The sequence below is a fragment of the Zeugodacus cucurbitae genome, chromosome 3 (genome assembly GCF_028554725.1).
Source record: "Zeugodacus cucurbitae isolate PBARC_wt_2022May chromosome 3, idZeuCucr1.2, whole genome shotgun sequence".
NCBI lineage: Eukaryota > Metazoa > Arthropoda > Insecta > Diptera > Tephritidae > Zeugodacus > Zeugodacus cucurbitae.
The window spans coordinates 27,207,425-27,227,174 of record NC_071668.1 but is presented as its reverse complement, the minus strand read 5'-3'; the positions used below and the strand labels follow the sequence as shown (position 1 = coordinate 27,227,174).

At 35.9% G+C, this 19,750-nt stretch overlaps 1 protein-coding gene across 1 annotated transcript in view; it reads left to right on the top strand.

The window, feature by feature from the left end:
* The window catches only part of LOC105212868 (toll-like receptor 6), a 176,575-nt gene that overhangs the window by 31,615 nt on the left and 125,210 nt on the right, over positions 1-19,750 (top strand). Inside the window, exon 2 of the mRNA XM_011185192.3 lies at positions 78-122. The gene's annotated coding sequence lies outside the window, so the exon portion shown is untranslated. The remainder of the gene's footprint in view (positions 1-77; positions 123-19,750) is intronic.

The window sequence follows — 19,750 nt, the reverse complement described above, 5'->3', positions numbered from 1 at the left end:
TTAGTGAATTTAGATTTATTAACTAATGCTAATATCTATAATCAAGAAATTTTAATTTAATGCTTTTATATTTTCAGGTACATTTTGACCAAGCACCAAGTATTTTTCACCTACGCATAATTGTAAGTAACTAGACTTAAGTAACATTATTTAGTGACACTCGTGATACTGAACTTTAACTCACAGGATTTTAAAAACTGTTTCTCTAAATTGTGTTGTGCAGATTTACAGAGGTTTAACTTTTTATATGCATGTATGTAAGTAATTAACAATTTGTCAACTCTAGGACAATTAAAAATAATAGCTCCGTCATTTGCATTCATTATTCGTAGTATTATCACAGTAATCCTTTAATTATATAATAACCCTTTATTTATTCATTTTTGACGATAATTAAAAGCATTACGAATATTTTATAACAAAAAAATTTCCGTGTACATATACTAGTTTCATATAATTATGCATAAATTCACATTTTAATTGCAAAAAGCAATTTATGAATTAAAATAAAAAAGGTAGAAGTGAAATTGAATACAGATATGCAAAATATAATATCAAGTCACATAAAATCTGCATAAATGAATTGATTTGATTAGTTTATTAGAAATAATTATAATAACGCATATTTTTGTAGAACATATAGTAATGTTTTCTGAACAATGTTAGTTAGCAGTTAGCTGGAATTTATTAAAATCGCACAACAACTACGCATGCTGGCTACATAACAGTTAAGTTAAACTACATATATCATATGTATTATATATATATTCTTGTAAATTAGACATTTCAGTAGCTAATAACAAAGTTAAAGAAATATATCGAAAGTGAAGTTAGATATCGCAAACTTATGATTCCACCTTAACGCAAAACCCCTCATGATTTTTGTCAATAAATCGCTTAGATTAGGTAAATACCTTGTCTGTGTTTTATTAGCTTGTATAGAGAAGTACATCCCTTTATATACATATATTTACCATATCAGCGGTTCTACAGATCTGGGCCCGAATCGCAGTGGTTTATTTTTAGATCGCGATACTCGTGTATATTCGATACACTTCCGAAATTTAAAATTTTGTCTTTCGATAGCGAGTTATCGTTTATACAAAGGAATGACAATGTCACGTGAGCTATTCGTTAGTATAGTAATGGTATAGTAAAAAAAAATCTACGCGAACGGTAAGATCACTACTATACCCAAGACACACATGTGGTAACAATACCATAATAAAAGTATTATGATATTGTGTTTACTACGTACATTGACACACTATCGATTTGTAGTAAACTCAAATACTAGTATTTGTTTCATAGACATTCGATATTTCAAAAAATTTTAAACATTTACACATTTATGAAATGGAGAAAGTAAGATTTATTATTGCAAAATAGTACAAAAAGAAGTATTTTCTCTACAAAACACAGAAGTCGTTAAATTATATCTCCATATCGTGTAACAAACCAAAACGCTTGGCGTTTTTGAAAAAAAAAATTTTGAAAAATATCTTATTTTCTTTTTTATTTATTTATTTTTTGAAAAGTAATTTTGACAAAGTATTTTGAAAAGCTTTTATATATGCCAAAGTGTATTCAACAAAGTGAACTAAGTATTTGACATACCCGCTTTTGACAATAAAATAGTAAACAATTCATGTATTTGTTTACATTAACCCGTCTTTTTTAACTTTAACAATATAATTTATATTGATAAAATTGTTTGCAATTTGTCAGTTGGAGCACAAACCTTAGTAAATTGCTTCCATGAGTTGTTTTGCCTAAGCAGAAAGTATTCGGCATTTTCCTTTATTCATTTAAAAAATATTTTTTTTGGTTTGAAATTTGTTTACTTTTGAATTTCAAAATTTTAATTTTTGAATAAATGTATGGGTTAAATCAATGGCAACAAACATGTCGAATTCGGGTAAAAAAAATGAAATGTCATATACCTGGTTCACTTTGTTGAATACACTTTGATATATGCGTTCTCTCCTAGGTTTCAAACCTATTTTCAGCTGTGTTTAGTGAAATACCACAAAAAAAAATGCTGATATCGTTACCCGCAAAATACTACATTGCTCACATGGTATAGTGCTGGTCTTTGGTGACAAACATCAGGTATTCGTACGTTGTATAGTATTGTTACTACATGTGTGTCTCGGGTACTAGGAATTGTCATCCTAAAAATATTAATTAAATACAAAAATAGGTATTTGCTGATCAAAAGCATAATACATAAAAAATGGAAAAGCTTCGAACCAAAGAAATGGCGTATAAGGAAAAGCTCGTAACTGTAGCAGAAGAACAACTCATCCAAGCTAGGGTAATAATTGTTACAATAGAAGGGTTGACATCAGTTCAACCTTTGTATATGTAGTTCCAGATGAAAGGTTAACTGAGTTGGTAGATATGTTCATTGCCAGCGAGGAAGAAGAGGATGATCCACCAATCGCAGTGCTATAAAATGCACTAAAACGAAGCCCACTGTTGACTTACTTACTCTATTAAAAAGTAATTTATTTAATAAATTTCTATATATTTCTATATAATCAATTCCAATTCAAGTACTTTTTTATTTTTTTGTTTCACGTTTCATGTTATTCTTAAATGCCATTTAGACCTACACTAGATAATTTATTTCATACAATTTCTATTCGTTTCGTATTGGGTGCGGCGATTCGGCCACCCGACACGTAACGAAATGTCACTCGATATGATAACTCGCTCGCTCACGACTGCCACGATCCCAGCTTTCGTTAGACTGCGTTGATCGCTCTGCTATATGCCTATCTTTTATCGGGACTAAACAAATCTTCACATCACATCAGTCCGTAAACTTTGTAAATATTTGAAAAAAAAAAATCGCTGGACTAGTTGTCTAAAAATGAAGAATATGTTCCAGATTTGATTTTCCTTAACCTCTCCGGGTGGATTTTTCAATAAAATATAAAGAAGAAAATATCGGAGATAGTACCAGTTCATGCATATGTTCAAAGATTTCTTCGGCAGCTAAGTTAGACCATAGTGCTTTACAGTCAACAGTTATAAAGTGCATAACGAAATATATCGTCTAACAAAGAAATAATTGATACCAATAGACTAGAGTAACGTCTGCCTTCTTCTTTTACATTTTTATTCAGATTTCAATTCCTGTATTTGCTGAGTGCTTAGTTTTATATAATTTTTTTAAGTCAATCCTTTCGACATTTTAGTAGTTTTTCTACTCTTTGGAGATGCATTCGACAAATCAGATCAGGAACATTTTCTTCAGTTTTTCAGTAATCAGTCTGAATGTTCTTGTAGTTATTATAAATAGTCCAATCAACCCCACTTATTATATAAATATATACTGAAGCAAATTTTGATTAAAGACACTTTAAATACATTTATTACATAACCTTTTCGTAAATATAAAGGAGAAAGCTTTGTAAGAGTACATAAATAAGTTAGAAGTATGATGCAAACGAATTTTTATATACAAAGGCTTTGAGTCAAGGTACCTATTCTACCTAAAACGAAGATGGGAGTTATATCACAGGACATTCGCACGTGATTATCCACACATATGATTTACTTGTTGTTGCTGCTATATTATTATTTTACTATTTGACAATGATTTTCAATTGTTTATTTCCATTCTGATGCTTACTTTTACTTTTATTTTTATTTTCATTCTTATGTAGCATTTTATTTTTATTATTTGCTTTGCGCGTTTTATGCGAAGCGTTTTCATTTCGCTTTTATTTTCATTTTCATGGTAATTTTGTGCGTAAATGCGCCTAACGACATTGTAGATTTGCTATTTATGGGCTGTTCATAAGTATATATGTACATATGTATCACAATATTATATGTGATAGAATACGATTTGTACTATATATGTTATCATTGTATATGTTCGCTTGACATCCGCGGTGTGTGCATGCACATAATTGTGTAGGCGAGCGTGCTAAGCGTTCATTTCATTCTGTGAATCATCAAGATCATCAGCGAGCGGCGCGAATGGCACAGCCAGGCAGTCAAAAACGCCAAATAGGCCAATAACCTGCAAAAAAAATTAAAGACACACCCACACACAGGCGCTACCAGTCGTATATAAACACCCACACATACATAAGTATGTATAACAGTCGAGTCAGTGGCAATGCCGTCTGTGAAATCCTTTAAGGACCGTGTATCGTTGTGAAAGCTACGCTTGTTTATGCTTCTATTTTGCTCCGCTTGCCAACACGCATTCTATTTATTTCATGCTCTTCGCTTTTTATTCTATTTCTTATTTATTATTATTACTTGAAACAAGCCACGTTTTGCCGCGTCGCCGGCGCACTTCCTCCCGGCGGACGTTGGCGCTTTTTCACTTCAGCAAGCTCAGTAATATATATATATATATATATAAATACATATATAGAGTAAATAGAAAGATACTTACATACACACATGTGTTGTCATGTTTTTGTAGCAAAAAATTAAGCATTTCGTTTGGAGCAACTTGCTTGTCGCTCGCTCTTCCGCTCAAGGACGCCGTATTGTGGATGTCATCGTGCTGCCGCTGCAAGGATAATGAGTCAAATTGTGCCATAAAATAGCAAAGCAGCAAAAACGGAACGCTTAGCAGTACGAAAGCAAAGCTGAAGGTGCTAAGCAAATAACCAACCAGCAAAAAGCGCTAACGCGTAAAATTGAAAGTAAAAAACATTTAAAGCTACGAAATATCGCTCTGCATATTTTCGGCTTCAGCGCTGAATGCTTTTTTCTCCCGTTTATCCTGTTCAAACTTGTGCTCTTGCCTGGTGATTATGTCAGTTCATTATTTAACTAGCGTGCTAGCGTTTTTGCACTGCTTGCCCTTTAGCCTTGTTATCATTATGCATTTCGGTTGAAAAATTTGCGCTTGTAGCCGGTTTACGCCTGCTTCCGCTTATTTCCTTTTCCTTCCTTACAATTTCCTTTACGGCAGCGCATTTCCGTTGCCTCAAACGTTTTCGAACAGACATCATTCAGGCTGCACTTCACACGTGTATGTATTCGAAATGTGGCGTGCCACTTCGCGAGTAATTCAAAGCGTGCGACTGCTCAATTGCACAGCTGAAAGTAAACAGGAAAATAAATGAAATTCTGTAAGAAGTGACTGAGTCAAAAGAAATAAAGCTAATTGGAACTGAAATGAAATAATGTTTATCAAGTGCGCGAGAATTTAGGGCACGCTCTTGAGATAAACTAGTCTAGGTCGTGAGTTAGTTGAGAGCTAGCCTTATCACAGTCGTTCAACAATTAAATGACTCCGATATATTTTATTATTTTCCAGAGGTTTCCCACAATCGCGTATAAGGACTTATCAAGCGTACTCTGTAAACTACTGAAGCCCATCGTTAACAAACTGATTGTACATTATCACTGTAGCTTCCGAGGTGGTATATTAATCTTCTTCTTCTCTTTTTTTTGCAATACAACCGTGGGTTGGTCCGGACCGAGAATACAAAACTTCGCAAATTACAGCAATCCTTTGTGAAATCGCTTAACATGTACATTCTAAGAGCAGGCGTGGGCGCCCTTGCTTCCATTGTTCACCCAAGGGTGTTGTATCGAAGGAGCTTTCCACTGGTGATACGTCTTTCATACGTACGAGATGATCCAACCAGCGCTGACGTTGGATTTATACACACTTAAATATGTCGGTGTCGCCGTAGAGGCCATACAGTTCATGCTTCCATCTTCTTCGGCACTTCTCGCTCACGCACCAAAGATCTTGCGGAGAACAATTCTCTCGAATCCTCCAAACAGCTTTTCTTCTCGGTTTGTCATCGTCGCTGTATAATAGGACGGGAATGAGCAGAGATTTATAAAGCGCAATTTTTGTTCATCAAGAAAGGGACCTGCTTCTTAACTACCTTCCGATTCCAATGTAGCACCTATTGTAAGAGTTATTTGCGCTTGACCTTAAGGCTAAGATTGTTAGTGGTATTTATGCTGGTTCCATTCACTATACGCCAACACCTGGAAAAACCAAATGAAAAACATATCGACACGAACCATCTTATTGTCCTCTTCGAAGCTGCTTTCGATAACACTAAAAGGCGCCTCTATACCACATTGCTGAATTTGGAATCTCTACAAAACTTATACGGCTATGTAAAATGACAATCGTCCAAATATGTAGTATACTAAAGCTTAGAAAAAGAAGTGAAGCAGAAGGTAGTGAACGAGCCAAAAGACGAAATTTTGTCATCAATCAAAAATCTCAAGGATTGGGAGGCCACAACAAAGATTTCAGTTACAATTTTGAGGTGGTGAAAGACATCACCTATCTTGAATACGGTATTCAATTTCCACAAATCAGACATGAAGTTCAGCGATAATCATGCAAACAGGCGCTATCACGGGACATTGTAATGTAGAACTCTCTACCTCTGCGCAATAAAATTGATGAAGGCTTATCGACGCAGCTGAACCGGTTGTGGTGCCAACATAATGATGACGTGAGGTTCTCCACAACCAAACAATTTAGACCACTTAATCATCAGATTTCCCTGCTCTAATACAATTATGAAACTATTAAGAGCATAAAATCTATTAGGACTACCATTTCATTGAGGTCAATGAAGACTGCGAAACCCAATTTTTCTATAGGGTTTTAGTAAAATAATTGTCTTTTGCATCGAAATTGTCTCTGGTATTTTCTTTTGTCTCTTCATGGTTGCTACATCTCAATCCTGGAAGTATGTGCTAATAATGACTTTCCTTTTCAAGGAAGATTATTAATCGAAAGATGCGTATCCCAGTATATTCATGCCTAGTATGTTGACTGTCGAGTGAACTATCAAGAAAATTGGCCGGACCCTGTTTTGTAACCATACACTGGATCATATTCCGAAGTATTACGATTGAGTAATCAACTCATTGTTGCTTTTAGCGATTATGTACTCATGTTTTACACAAAACTTTCGCATACGATTTTTATAATATGACCTTTTCATATCTGTCTCGATTTAATTAAATTTTGGATTTTTGATTAGATCTGAGTTTTATAGAAAACTTTTATAGACACGATACAAACTTTCCAAATAATATAAATAATTAATTCTTAATGAAAAGCGACCCAAATAAAACTTATTTGACATTTAATCTTGAGCTCATGCATCCACATTTGCTGAGCATTAGAAAATATTAATTATTGAGATATGTCTTTTGCTTTGATTAATTTGCGGTTTGTACCATTTTCTCTTTCGATTTATGTATTTGATAGCCTTCCTAACAACTTGAAATAATACGCTTTGTCATGAGAGTATTACTAAAATACGTTGATTACATTGGGAGATTATATAACCTACAAAAGTATATATGGATCATCATTATCAGCAAATCAAATCAACCTTTCGATATTGTGAACGTCTTCGGTATGCTATACCTTCGATAAGTAATCTTATTACCTGCTGTTTTTATCAGTATGCAGTCTTCATTTTAAGCCCTGCGATATTTCGCCACTACAAGAAGCCATAATTAAAGCTGAAGTGTGTTGCTAAGCCAACTGTGAGTGTATTGGTTAGCCGAGAAACTTGAAAGCACACAAGCGATAGTGACGTCATGTATGTCATTATTAGTGAACTTATCATTTGTGTATCTTAAGCTCATTACTTTCAAGCGAAGCATCTGCTGCGGTTGCTCTCAGAAAGCCGCTTGTGGTGCATTCAATTGTAATCTCGCATGCGAGTATGCAAAACTTAACTGTACATATGTATGCATGTATATTTTGCATATGTGAGCAACACACATGCAACATACTCGTGTGGCAGATATATCCTGCGCTGTGTGTGGCTTCCGAGCTCTTCAGCCTTTTAGTTGAGTAACGGAGCGCAGAGTTGGCTTGCCTGTAGGTGGTTAATTAACATTTGCAATTTATTCAAGACTTTTCTTGCACACCAACTCATAAACAAAAGAGCAGTGCCATTCAGGCATTTGTGTATGAGAGTGTGCATATTCATATTGTTGTTGTTGCTATCTGTTGTTTGTTGAGCCAGTAAATGTCAGGCACACTCAAAGTGACAATGGATGTTGCGCTAATTAAATCATTACCATTATCCTGCTAATTACAATGAGTTACAAGGACAAAACGTTGCGTTCGCACATCAAGGAAGCGCGCAGACACAATATGTAACAAATTATTAACTTTGTGATCTGACATGGTGTCGTTTGATTGATGATGATAGGTTGCTTGTCGATTTCCCCCGTTGATATTAGATGTGTGGGCAACACTCACATGTGAACATCTTATTAATATATTTTAATGTAATGAGTGAGAGAGAAGATAGATTAGTGCGAATGCACACATACTTGTCCCTATTTAGTTCTCATATGTTAGTTGACGTCAATAACTATCGATATGGATTAGGCGTTGTACACGAAGCAAATTGTAAACACAAATGTTTGAAGCTTTAATCACATACAGGGTAGTACAGAGAAATTCATTACTTCTGAAGGTTTTATTTAGCGAAATAAGATCCGATTAAAGATCTGATTTAGGCCAAATAAACACAGTTTTGTTGCATAACTTCTCGAGATTTTAAAGGTCAGGGGACCAATTTTCACAAATTTCGCATGAGGAAAAAAATAAATTATTCGCCATAGTCATCTAGTATTCACTTGGTACCAGGATCGGACTAAATGTATGTATCGGGTGATCCAAGTAGAAGTAATTTTTTCAATAACCGTTTTTCGACAGACTACGTCGTGTAAGTCGTGTCAAGCTGTCATGTTATTTTTGTTCAGTATTGTTTAGCATTTCATCATGGAAAGACGTTTACAAATTGTTCAACTTTATTCCAAAAATTCACGTTCCGTAAAGAATGCCATCTTGAGATCCAGCATTCATTGTGGGATAGTATTCGACTCAGCCCTAGCTGAGAGTGTACACGAAGACCGTGGAAAATCATCGATGGGGATGTCTTGTCATAAGCTTGATAGCGATGACAAACAAGCTGGTTCCATCAAACATAAAATTTTTGACGTCTGAAAACAATTAATAAACCAGGGCACGTCTAGATCAAAAAATTTTATTCACTGCGACAAAAATTAATGAAAACGGAAGCACAACTTCATAATCGTGCTCAAAATAATTACCTATACACCATATTTTATTGATCTGGCACGCATATCTCCAGTATTGAAGAAACTGGTGCAAATTTCGAGTTGAAATATCAATTCGATCCAATCTCATTGCTCTCATGCGGAAGTGAACTGGTTTGAGTGTGTGAGCTGATATGTTTTCCGGGATATGACGGCCGGTAAATGAGCTTTAAGGGCTAAATAATTAAATATTAGTTTGCTTTGTAGCAATTGAGGAGGAACTCACTGAAATATTAGTACAATGATGTTGGTATCGCCCTTTCTAGCTTTTATATATGAAATATATACACTATAATTGAATATATACTTTATAATAGAAGCAAACATATCAATAAGTGTGTGTGTGAATATCAGTTCCAAACTAGTCATCAAATGCCGAGGTCCGAACCAATTGGGTCAATATTTTCACATTCAAACGTTGTATGGTAGCAGCTGTTAAATATACCAAAAACCAAAATACAAACTGCGCTGTTTTATTTTGGCTATATTTTAACTTTTTTGCAAAACCATTCAAAATAATAGGAAAACTGGTTTTGACGCTGTCACTGCGCATGCTAAATCCTCTATTTTTATTATTTCCGCTTTCGTTTATCAACCGCCACAAATCAGTGCGCAGCAAAAGTGATGGCAACGCAGCGTACAAACTTCATATTGTGCCAAAATCAAAAAGAAAATAAGCAAAAACGGACTGACCACATGCTGAGCCGCGGTTTTGGTGGATTCTTTGTAGCTATACTGCGGCAATATGAAAGCAAAATGCATTATATTTTCAATTTAAACCAAATGTATTTTCAGTTAAATCAATAGGTAATTGTTTTTGGAAATTTCAGAATTTAGTTAGAATTGATCAAAATCGAAATTTTAGTTTTTCCACATTTTGACAAGTGCTCACCTGCAATCTGCAAATCAACTTCAACAACCATATTCGAAAAAGATATACATACATATGTATATTTAATCTTTCTTATTTTAAGTGATTTTCAATATTTGTTTAAAATTGTCAGTGATTTTAATATCAATAAAATGGACAGTTCGCAACTTATTTGGTATAGTGAGGCTACCAATTAACAATAGCAACCGAAAAAAGTGATGTGTTAAAAGTATAAAAGGATCGATTTACACTCTAAAGATATGGTTGAGTCAGCAGTTTATATCATCATTCAACCAATTTGGACGATGACGGAAGTGTGAACCGGTGTGTTGTTGTTAGAAGAGGGAACTTTCGAAGTATATGCAGATCACATATTATGCCTTTTAAGTCGCTGGGGATGACTTGGTTTTCTGGGCAGTTCGCGGATGAAGTTCACCATTTCGGCGGTTCCTTGTTCTCTCACGATTCAAAAACTCATTCGGACTGCAATTAAACAGTATTAAATATTGGCGTGAAGTGGTCTCACAGTTACCCTTGTTTTTCGTAGTGTGCTAAGACGGGACCCATCTTATGCATAATATTTGACAGATCTGCCAGTACGAGATCGTGGACTTTTGTCACGTTATCCTCTGTAGTAGCTATTTTTAGACAACTGCACGTGGTTTCATAAAAACCTACGTATAATCACGCAGAACCGCCTGAAACGGTCGCCATATCGCAGAGAAAGAGTATTAAAGCCTTCTTTTATTATCCCACGGAGCTATCCATTCCAAATACAAAACGATTCCGATTCGGCTTTTGACAGTAGCCGACTGCAAAAATATATAATATGTAATAACATGCGATAGTGGCGCCATATTACTGTTATTTTCATGCACGTATTCTACATAAAGTCTTTACATTAATATACGCATTAAACTTTCGATATAAAGCTCGTCGGTGTCGTGTGCTCTCAAAATCCAATGAAAAATTGCTTTCGACTAAGAAGATTCGAGACTGAAACCGCAATTTCCGTTACGCACTTGATGCGCTAATTTGTTTCCAACCTCAAATCCAAATCGCATTAGCATACTCACCTCATTATAACCACAGAGACACACACATTTCAGACTTGCAAATACTCAAACACAACTTTTCCATAAGTCAGCAATGCAGACGCACACGGAAGAAACGCAAATTTGGCCACGGCGAAAAGGAAGGTGCAAAGAGAACGTAGCTCCCGAATGTTGCACATAGTAAGCAGCAACAACAAATACGCTAATTAAGACATTTCACGGAGGCGGCTAACAAAGCCTATGCTTCGCGAAAACAATAGGTAAACAGCACGGCACAGAGAAGAGATCGGAGCGACCGGGAACCATAAAGAGCAAAGCATAAACGACGGTAAAAGGCTGCGAGGCTGTGATTCAAAGGCAGTCGCCGACAACGGTGTGTGCCATTTTCGTATTCGCTTGATGTCGCGACACGTTCTTTTAATTGAGAGCTTTTAGGCGTTCTTTTTTTCAACTCGCAGACGAAACACTGCAGAAAAACTTTCTTTTCCATTTTTTATGTGTCGACAGCACGAAGTCTACACAGTTGTTTAATGTTGGAAAACAAGCAGCAGCTGGCTTTTATCAACCGAGTAGATGTGCCACGGACATCGTCACGTACTGATGCGTTCCCAGCCGTCTGGTATGCAACAAATATTTGACAAGCACACCATTATGAGGTGAATCGTAAAATGTAGATATTTTTCATTGATTCTCTAGAAAATTGGAAAAATGTATTTTAATCCAAGCAAGAAAACTTTCAGAGAAATTCAAATACGTATTTTTAGCTGTAAACTTTAACAAAACTGTTTTGGATAATCCCTTATCCCAGAATGCCTACGTGGTCTTTGGGGATCCTTTAAGATGCACCACTACTTTTACAGGACTATTCATTATGCTTCGGTTTTCAAATTATATCGGTTTAAAACTTTAAATATTCCCGATAAAATTCATATTTACAGACATATGAATCTCTAACTCATCATTTGGGGTCCTCATTTTCTCGTACCTTTGACCACGATATTTTTTCATTATCTCTATATACATATGTAAGCACACATAAAATTTCGATCAATGTGATGTTTGTATGGACTGAATTTCGATTATGAAATGTGTGTCCTCGTTAATGTGTCGCAACTATAATTAACTGTATGTATGTACATATATCCACACCAACAAATAAACACATATATGTAAGAAAAACGTTTACAACCATCAATTTAAGTTGCTTCATTTACACTTGCAAACGTGCTCACTCTCTCACGTTATTTAAAGGTTTGGTAAAAAATTCCGTTTGCTCAGTCAAGTAAAATGGCCGTATATTATACACAGGCATTACCACGGCTGTCATCGCTGTCTGCTTCTCAGTATTTTATCAATTCGCGAACGGCAGCAGAAGCAGCAACTTCAATGGCATAATTATTATCATCACTTAAATCGTTATCAACGTCGGCTCTCTTTCGCTTTACGTTTAAACCGGAAGCATATCGTCCTCATTGACACCACCACTTTATTAGCGCATGCCGTTATACTTCATCTACATAATATTTCGCTCAAATGCGTGCTTTAGTAAGACCAGTAGCTGAAACTACCTAGCAGTAAACTGCAAAGGAGTCAGAGAAGTAGACTATAATCGTACAAGTCGAAAAACTAAACTAACTTTCGGAAAACCGAAACCATTTCGTTCTACAAAAGGATTAGTCCAAAAATTGCTGGTTCGCAACAGAACTTCCGATTGCAAATGAACTAATCCAAAAAAGATACAGTTTTTATCAAAGTAGAATTATATTTTCCGAATGCCTAGGTTAGGTTCTATAACTGTTCCTCCGTGAGAAACACAATTAGACTATATAGCAGATATATTACACTTCTATGTTCGCTAGTTCGCACATTTCTTCAAAAAAGGGAGTTTAACCCAAGTATTATTATAAGTTATTATACTACTGTTATTGAAACCAAACTAATAATTATACTCTCGCAACAAATGTTGCTAAAGAGAGTATTATAGTTTTGTTCACATATCGGTTGTTTGTAACACCCAAAACTAAACGAGTTAGATATAGGGTTATATATACCAAAGTGATCAGGGTGAAGAGTGGAGTTCAAATCCGAATGTCTGTCTGTCCGTCCGTCCGTCTGTGCAAGCTGTAACTTGAGTAAAAATTAAGATATCTTGATGAAACTTGGCACACTTATTTCTTGGCACCATAGGAAGGTTGCTTTCAAAAATGAGCAAAATCGGACCACTGCCACGCCCACAAAATGGCGAAAACCGAAAACACATAAAGTGCCATAACTAAGCCATAAATAAAGCTATGGAAATAAAATTTGGTATGAAGGATCGCACTATGAAAGGGCATATTTGGATGTAAATTTTTTGGGGAAGTGGGCGTGGCACCGCCCCCTACTAAGTTTTTTGTACATATCTCGGAAACCAATAAAGATATATAAACCAAACTTTCTGCAGTCGTTTTGTTTTAGCCACTTCATAATGCAGTTCAAAAGTGAAAGAAATCGGATCATAACCACGCCCACCTCCCATACAAAAGTTAGGTTGAAAATTACTAAAAGTGGGTTAACTCATTAACGAAAAACGTCAGAAACACTAAATTTCACATAAGAAATGGCAGATGAAAGCTGCACTCAGTTTTTTGTTCAAAATGGAAAATGGGCGCGGCGTCGCCCACTTATGGGTCAAAAACCATATCTCAGGAACTACTCGACCGATTTCAATGAAATTTGGTTTGTAATAATTTCCTTACATCCCAATGATATATTGAGAAAATAGGCCAAATCGCTTCACAAGCACGTCTACTTCCTATATACCAGAACTTTGAAAACAATCTGAATCGTTTACTTTACAATATATAAAGTAAGTACTAGTGAAGATATCGGTGCAGAACTTTGCACAAATACTCTGTTAATAGTGTATAAAAATCATTCTAAAAATCGCCGAAATCGGACCATAGGTTTTTAAGGCCCCATATATCGAACACGAGGACCTCTGTGCTTCTAACCTAATATTATGGTTTCCAACTTTCAATGGACTTTATACAATATATACGACGAATATGTGGGTCAAATTGTGTATTATATAATATAAATAAAGTTAAATAAATAAATTGCGAAAGTATAAAATGTTCGGTTACACCCGAACTTAGCCCTTCCTTACTTGTTTTTGTCTATTTTGAAGTAATACGAGATTATTATACTTATAACCGAAGCTTGATAATTGACCTTTCGAAAAAGATAATGATACCTCAAAAGAATGATCGCTGAAAAAAAATATATCAGAGAAGTAATCCTGGTTGGAATTTATATGCATACTATATGGTTGTAAAGTAGTAAATGTCTAAAAACTAGCAGGAATAACATGTTTTTACAATGAACGACGAACTGTAGATTCTTGTAGAGGTAGTGCGGGAAAATAATTTCCCTTTTTCGTTTTTGAGTCATAAGGACCGTTGGCGTTGGAAGAGTATATATAAATGAGTAAATGCTGGGAATCGTCCTACCAACAGTAGTGCATTTAACGAAATTGGAGAATAAAGTGGTTAATAAGAGCCTAATTTCGAAATTTCAGGATTTTTTTATTGGAAAACCAATTGGTTATTGAGACTCTAATTGGTTATCATCATTTCTACCAACAAAATTGTAGAGTTTTACATCATATGTAGTAACACGAGTTATATTCAATGGTCCTTTATTTTCTCATAACAGGTAAGTTTAATATGCGCGACTAACAGCATATGAGACAACTCTAAGATAATTCCTAGGAATGGATACACCTCTCTTGTTTATTACTACTAGGTTATTTGAGGTAATATCAGTTTAAAGTAGAATCAGTTTTCGATCCTAAACACTCTTAGTGTACACCTCGGGTTGATTGATGTATTTAGATCAAATTTTTAATTTCCTTTTTACGTCTAATACTCGTTGTCGATTTAATTTTTCTTGATATCAGAATAAATGGTAGAACTTGGAATTTGGTGCAAGGCACTACAAATTGGCTCTACTGTACCCCATATTACACGTTGCGATGTCTCTCTTTAAATGCGGTGCGCTAGTTTACCGTTAAAATGCTGCAGTCTTCTCAGCAGCAAAGTTCTTTTTTTTACTTATTTTATGCGAATAATTCACTTTGAGTTCATCAAGTTTATTAGAAAAAGCTGAATGAAATTATGCTGGAAGAAAAGGCGCTTTGGCGACAGAGAGTAAAATTGTAACTGAAAGCAATTTAACTTCGGGAAAAGTTAGACGATGCAGCGAGTTTAAAGACTTTCTGCCATTAAATAAATAAATTAAAAGTGGGAAGAGAGTCTAAAAAATGCGCGCGGTTACATAATGTGTCATTTGTTCTTAGATCGACGCCGACGGCATGAAATTATTGACATTACGAGTTGTTAATCAAGAGAGTTGCCGTGCAAACTACGACTGTTTTATATGTTTCACAGACCGTTAGAATATTTGACTCTATAATATTATTTTCGTATAGATTTCATTTTAAGACGAGTTCCATTTAATGTGGGAGTATCGTAAATGATTATAGAGTTTGAGAAAGAGGCCCTTACTAAGTTTATCTCAAAGGAGAAAAGTCTCAGCAATACAAAAGGAGGTGAAATACTTTCCTTCTCACAACCATGAGATTAGATTATAGGCACTTGCACAACGCTATAGACACTCAAAACCAGATAAGGCGCTTAGAACCTTCCAACAATTTGTTGAGACAACTAATATATATTCGGAGTAGTTTATCTGGTTCGCGAACAGTTAGCGAGCATATGGGCAGAATTGTCGTTCCGCTAATCGAGTGAATGATCACCTCAGACAGGCGTAGGTCTTCGAAGTAGTCAATCAGTTGATACCTTAATGACAGCCTTGGCAGCCGCTTGAAAACCGCTGTAGTGCTCTGAGCTTCTTGCAGAATACCACTCTTCCAAGTTTTAGTCTGAACTTACATCCATCCATTAAAAAGGTCACCACTCCTCAACTCAACCGGCTACGTTCCGTAGAAATGTGGACAGAGAAGGAAACACGAAGACTAGGCTCTGCGACGCAGTAATCCAAGCTGTCCAAGTGACCGTGGTTTCAGGTTTCCTTTTCGGGACTTTTTAAATATTGTAGTCATCAAGTTCAAACTGTATAGATTTTCTATTAATTTCCACGCAATATTTAATCATATATCAGATATTTCATCGTATATAAGGGCTGGAATATTAAAGAGTTTACTTTCGTAGGATAAATATACTCAATAAATAAAGTATTTATTTTCTTATCGCACAGTAAGATCTTTATTTAGTATTAGAGCTCTTGCAATAAATCAGTTGAAATGAGATTCTTACAATTGTTGAGTTATTATTAAACCTCTTGTAAAGTAATAAATGAAACCCTTAATTCTGTAATCCTTCTGTAAACCCTTAAACAATGTTCCGGATATACTACACGTATGAAAGTCTCAACAACTTCGCAGCAAAAGAGAAGAGGCTGACACAAGCGAACAATGATATCCCTCCTTACTCCAATTATTATGCATTTATGCCAAATGTTTAAAATTTATGCAAAAGTTTATTTTGAAGTACTCTCAAAACTTTCTCAACAGTTTTTATAGCCTCGTCGAATTGCAAGTACACTCGGGGTTACTTAAAAAGCGCTTCGCCAACTTCACTGCATTCCGCAAATTTGTGTGCCACTTTATGTTCGAATTGTCAACAACTAGCTGACTGTCTTTAATTGCCACATTGCCTGCGCTTCAGCCATAAGCCTCCTCTGGCTTGACCTCAATGTCACACACATTTCCGCCAGCCTCGCACTGCAAGCGAACTGAAACTTTACACCAACAATTGCACGGGCGGAAATAAAAGGAGAACCTGTAAATTAAATAAAAATTCAAATTATTGCCACATGAAACCAGAGTTTACTTGCAAATATGCTTGCGGTCGTTGAAACTGTCATATTTGGGTTCACATTTGGGTTTCACACACAATCATTGTTCCGCGCTGTAATTGCATTATGAGTGCTTGCGTGTCAGTCACCACTCGCCGCGGCTGTGCTGCAATATTCCTACAACTGTATTAAATTGCAGATGGCGAAAGGCGTGCGTTCGCCTATGTGTGTGTATTTGTGTTGGCAAACAAGTGACACACGAGACGACAAGTGGCATGGCAAAGGATGAGCGTGTGAAGGAAATGATTAAGGCGGTCGGTGGTAGAGTTGAGGGCGCGCATATCCACATAGGAGCACATCTGCATATAAATTTGCCACGAGTACGAATTGCATTAAGAATTGCTTAATTTTCACAAAAGCGCAGAGTACATACATGCATATATACCTTTACACATATACATATATTAAAATGTGGCAACATCGTTATGCTAAGCTGTATTAAGCTCGAGCTTGAGCTGCCGTCAGTAGTGGAAAGCGGAGACGGCGCGCACTGACCTGAATCGCATTGTGAATGCACCGCACACAAATTGCATTTCGGCTTTGCGCCGGCAAAAGTGTACAGAGCGTGCGAGCGAGTTAGTGAGCGTTGCAAACACAAGAACAATGGCATGCTAAAATTACACACACAAAATAAAAAATGAAATAGGAAAATTTGCTCATATACATATCATAATAGGCGAAGTAACACACAAAAGCCACGTATCGTTCAGTTGTTGCACTTGTTGTACTAGCTTGACTCAGCGAAACGCGACGCGTTCAAGGTCTGCGAGCTACGCTGCGAAATGGCAAGAATTTGCGTTTAATGCACACCTACACCTAATGGCCTGTGCATATGTTAGCATTTCACCAGCCACATATAATCGCACTAATATGCGCCGTCATAAAATAAATGTCATAAAGTTGCACAAGCCCAAGTCTTGATTACATAGGAATACATTGTTCGTTTAATAAAGGGTGATTTTTTAAGAGCTTGATAACTTTTTAAAAAAAAAAAACGCATAAAATTTGCAAAATCTCATCGGTTCTTTATTTGAAACGTTAGATTGGTTCATGACATTTACTTTTTGAAGATAATTTCATTTAAATGTTGACCGCGGCTGCGTCTTAGGTGGTCCATTCGGAAAGTCCAATTTTGGGCAACTTTTTCGAGCATTTCGGCCGGAATAGCCCGAATTTCTTCGGAAATGTTGTCTTCCAAAGCTGGAATAGTTGCTGGCTTATTTCTGTAGACTTTAGACTTGACGTAGCCCCACAAAAAATAGTCTAAAGGCGTTAAATCGCATGATCTTGGTGGCCAACTTACGGGTCCATTTCTTGAGATGAATTGTTCTCCGAAGTTTTCCCTCAAAATGGCCATAGAATCGCGAGCTGTGTGGCATGTAGCGCCATCTTGTTGAAACCACATGTCAACCAAGTTCAGTTCTTCCATTTTTGGCAACAAAAAGTTTGTTAGCATCGAACGATAGCGATCGCCATTCACCGTAACGTTGCGTCCAACAGCATCTTTGAAAAAATACGGTCCAATGATTCCACCAGCGTACAAACCACACCAAACAGTGCATTTTTCGGGATGCATGGGCAGTTCTTGAACGGCTTCTGGTTGCTCTTCACCCCAAATGCGGCAATTTTGCTTATTTACGTAGCCATTCAACCAGAAATGAGCCTCATCGCTGAACAAAATTTGTCGATAAAAAAGCGGAACACCGAACACTGATTTTGGTAATAAAATTCAATGATTTGCAAGCGTTGCTCGTTAGTAAGTCTATTCATGATGAAATGTCAAAGCATACTGAGCATCTTTCTCTTTGACACCATGTCTGAAATCCCACGTGATCTGTCAAATACTAATGCATGAAAATCCTAACCTCAAAAAAATCACCCGTTATTTGCAGCAGTGTTATTAGAGCGTGCCTTTGTGGCCAAATGGATAGGCGTACTCTAAGGATTATTGACGGAAAAGGAACTAAAGCATATGCATTTGTCAATGCTCTTACCACTCAGGAGAAGCCATTCGAAATAGATATAAGGTTAAAAGAAAAAGGAGATATGATTTAAAGAGAGTTGAAGGGAGAATGTTCCTTTAGTGGAGTAAAAATATTTTATAATCTATATTCCTTTTATATGATTACACGATTATACGATTATAGTTCATGCTTTACGCAAGGTGGGAACTACATGCTTTTTAAACTATCGATGCCTCGATGTCTAGATATTTGTGTATACGGATTCGTAGAGTTTTGAAACATTGGCAATAGCTTCTCTAGTTTCTTACCCAATTTATATCCTCAAATCACGAAGCGAATCAATTTCGTATTAGGCATTGATGGTGTATAAAGTAGTCTTTTAGCTTTGATACTAATAATTGGTGTATAAAGTCAAATCTACAGAATAGTAAGCTTCTTTCAAAATAATGTTCCAAAAATTTCACTATAGCAATGGTATAACTGACGCTGAAAACTGAATACTAACATCTGCTCCTAGTAATGTAAGTATCGGTATACCGATTTGTTATGTCAACCATCCCAAACCACTGACACCTTAAAATTTTCATTTCCGTGGACTATAATTTTCTAAGTGCAAAAATTGTGTTGATGACTTGAAATGAAAGATTCATGATTAACTGAATTTGGCTGGACGGGAAATGTATTAAATATTTAGTATTAATAATATAAGACAATAACGGATAATAGACCTCGATGTGGTATAGCCGATAAATTCTGAATTCTGATGCAAGGTTTTAATTTATAATCTATATTTCCATTTAAACAGAATCGCAAATCATATTTACCTG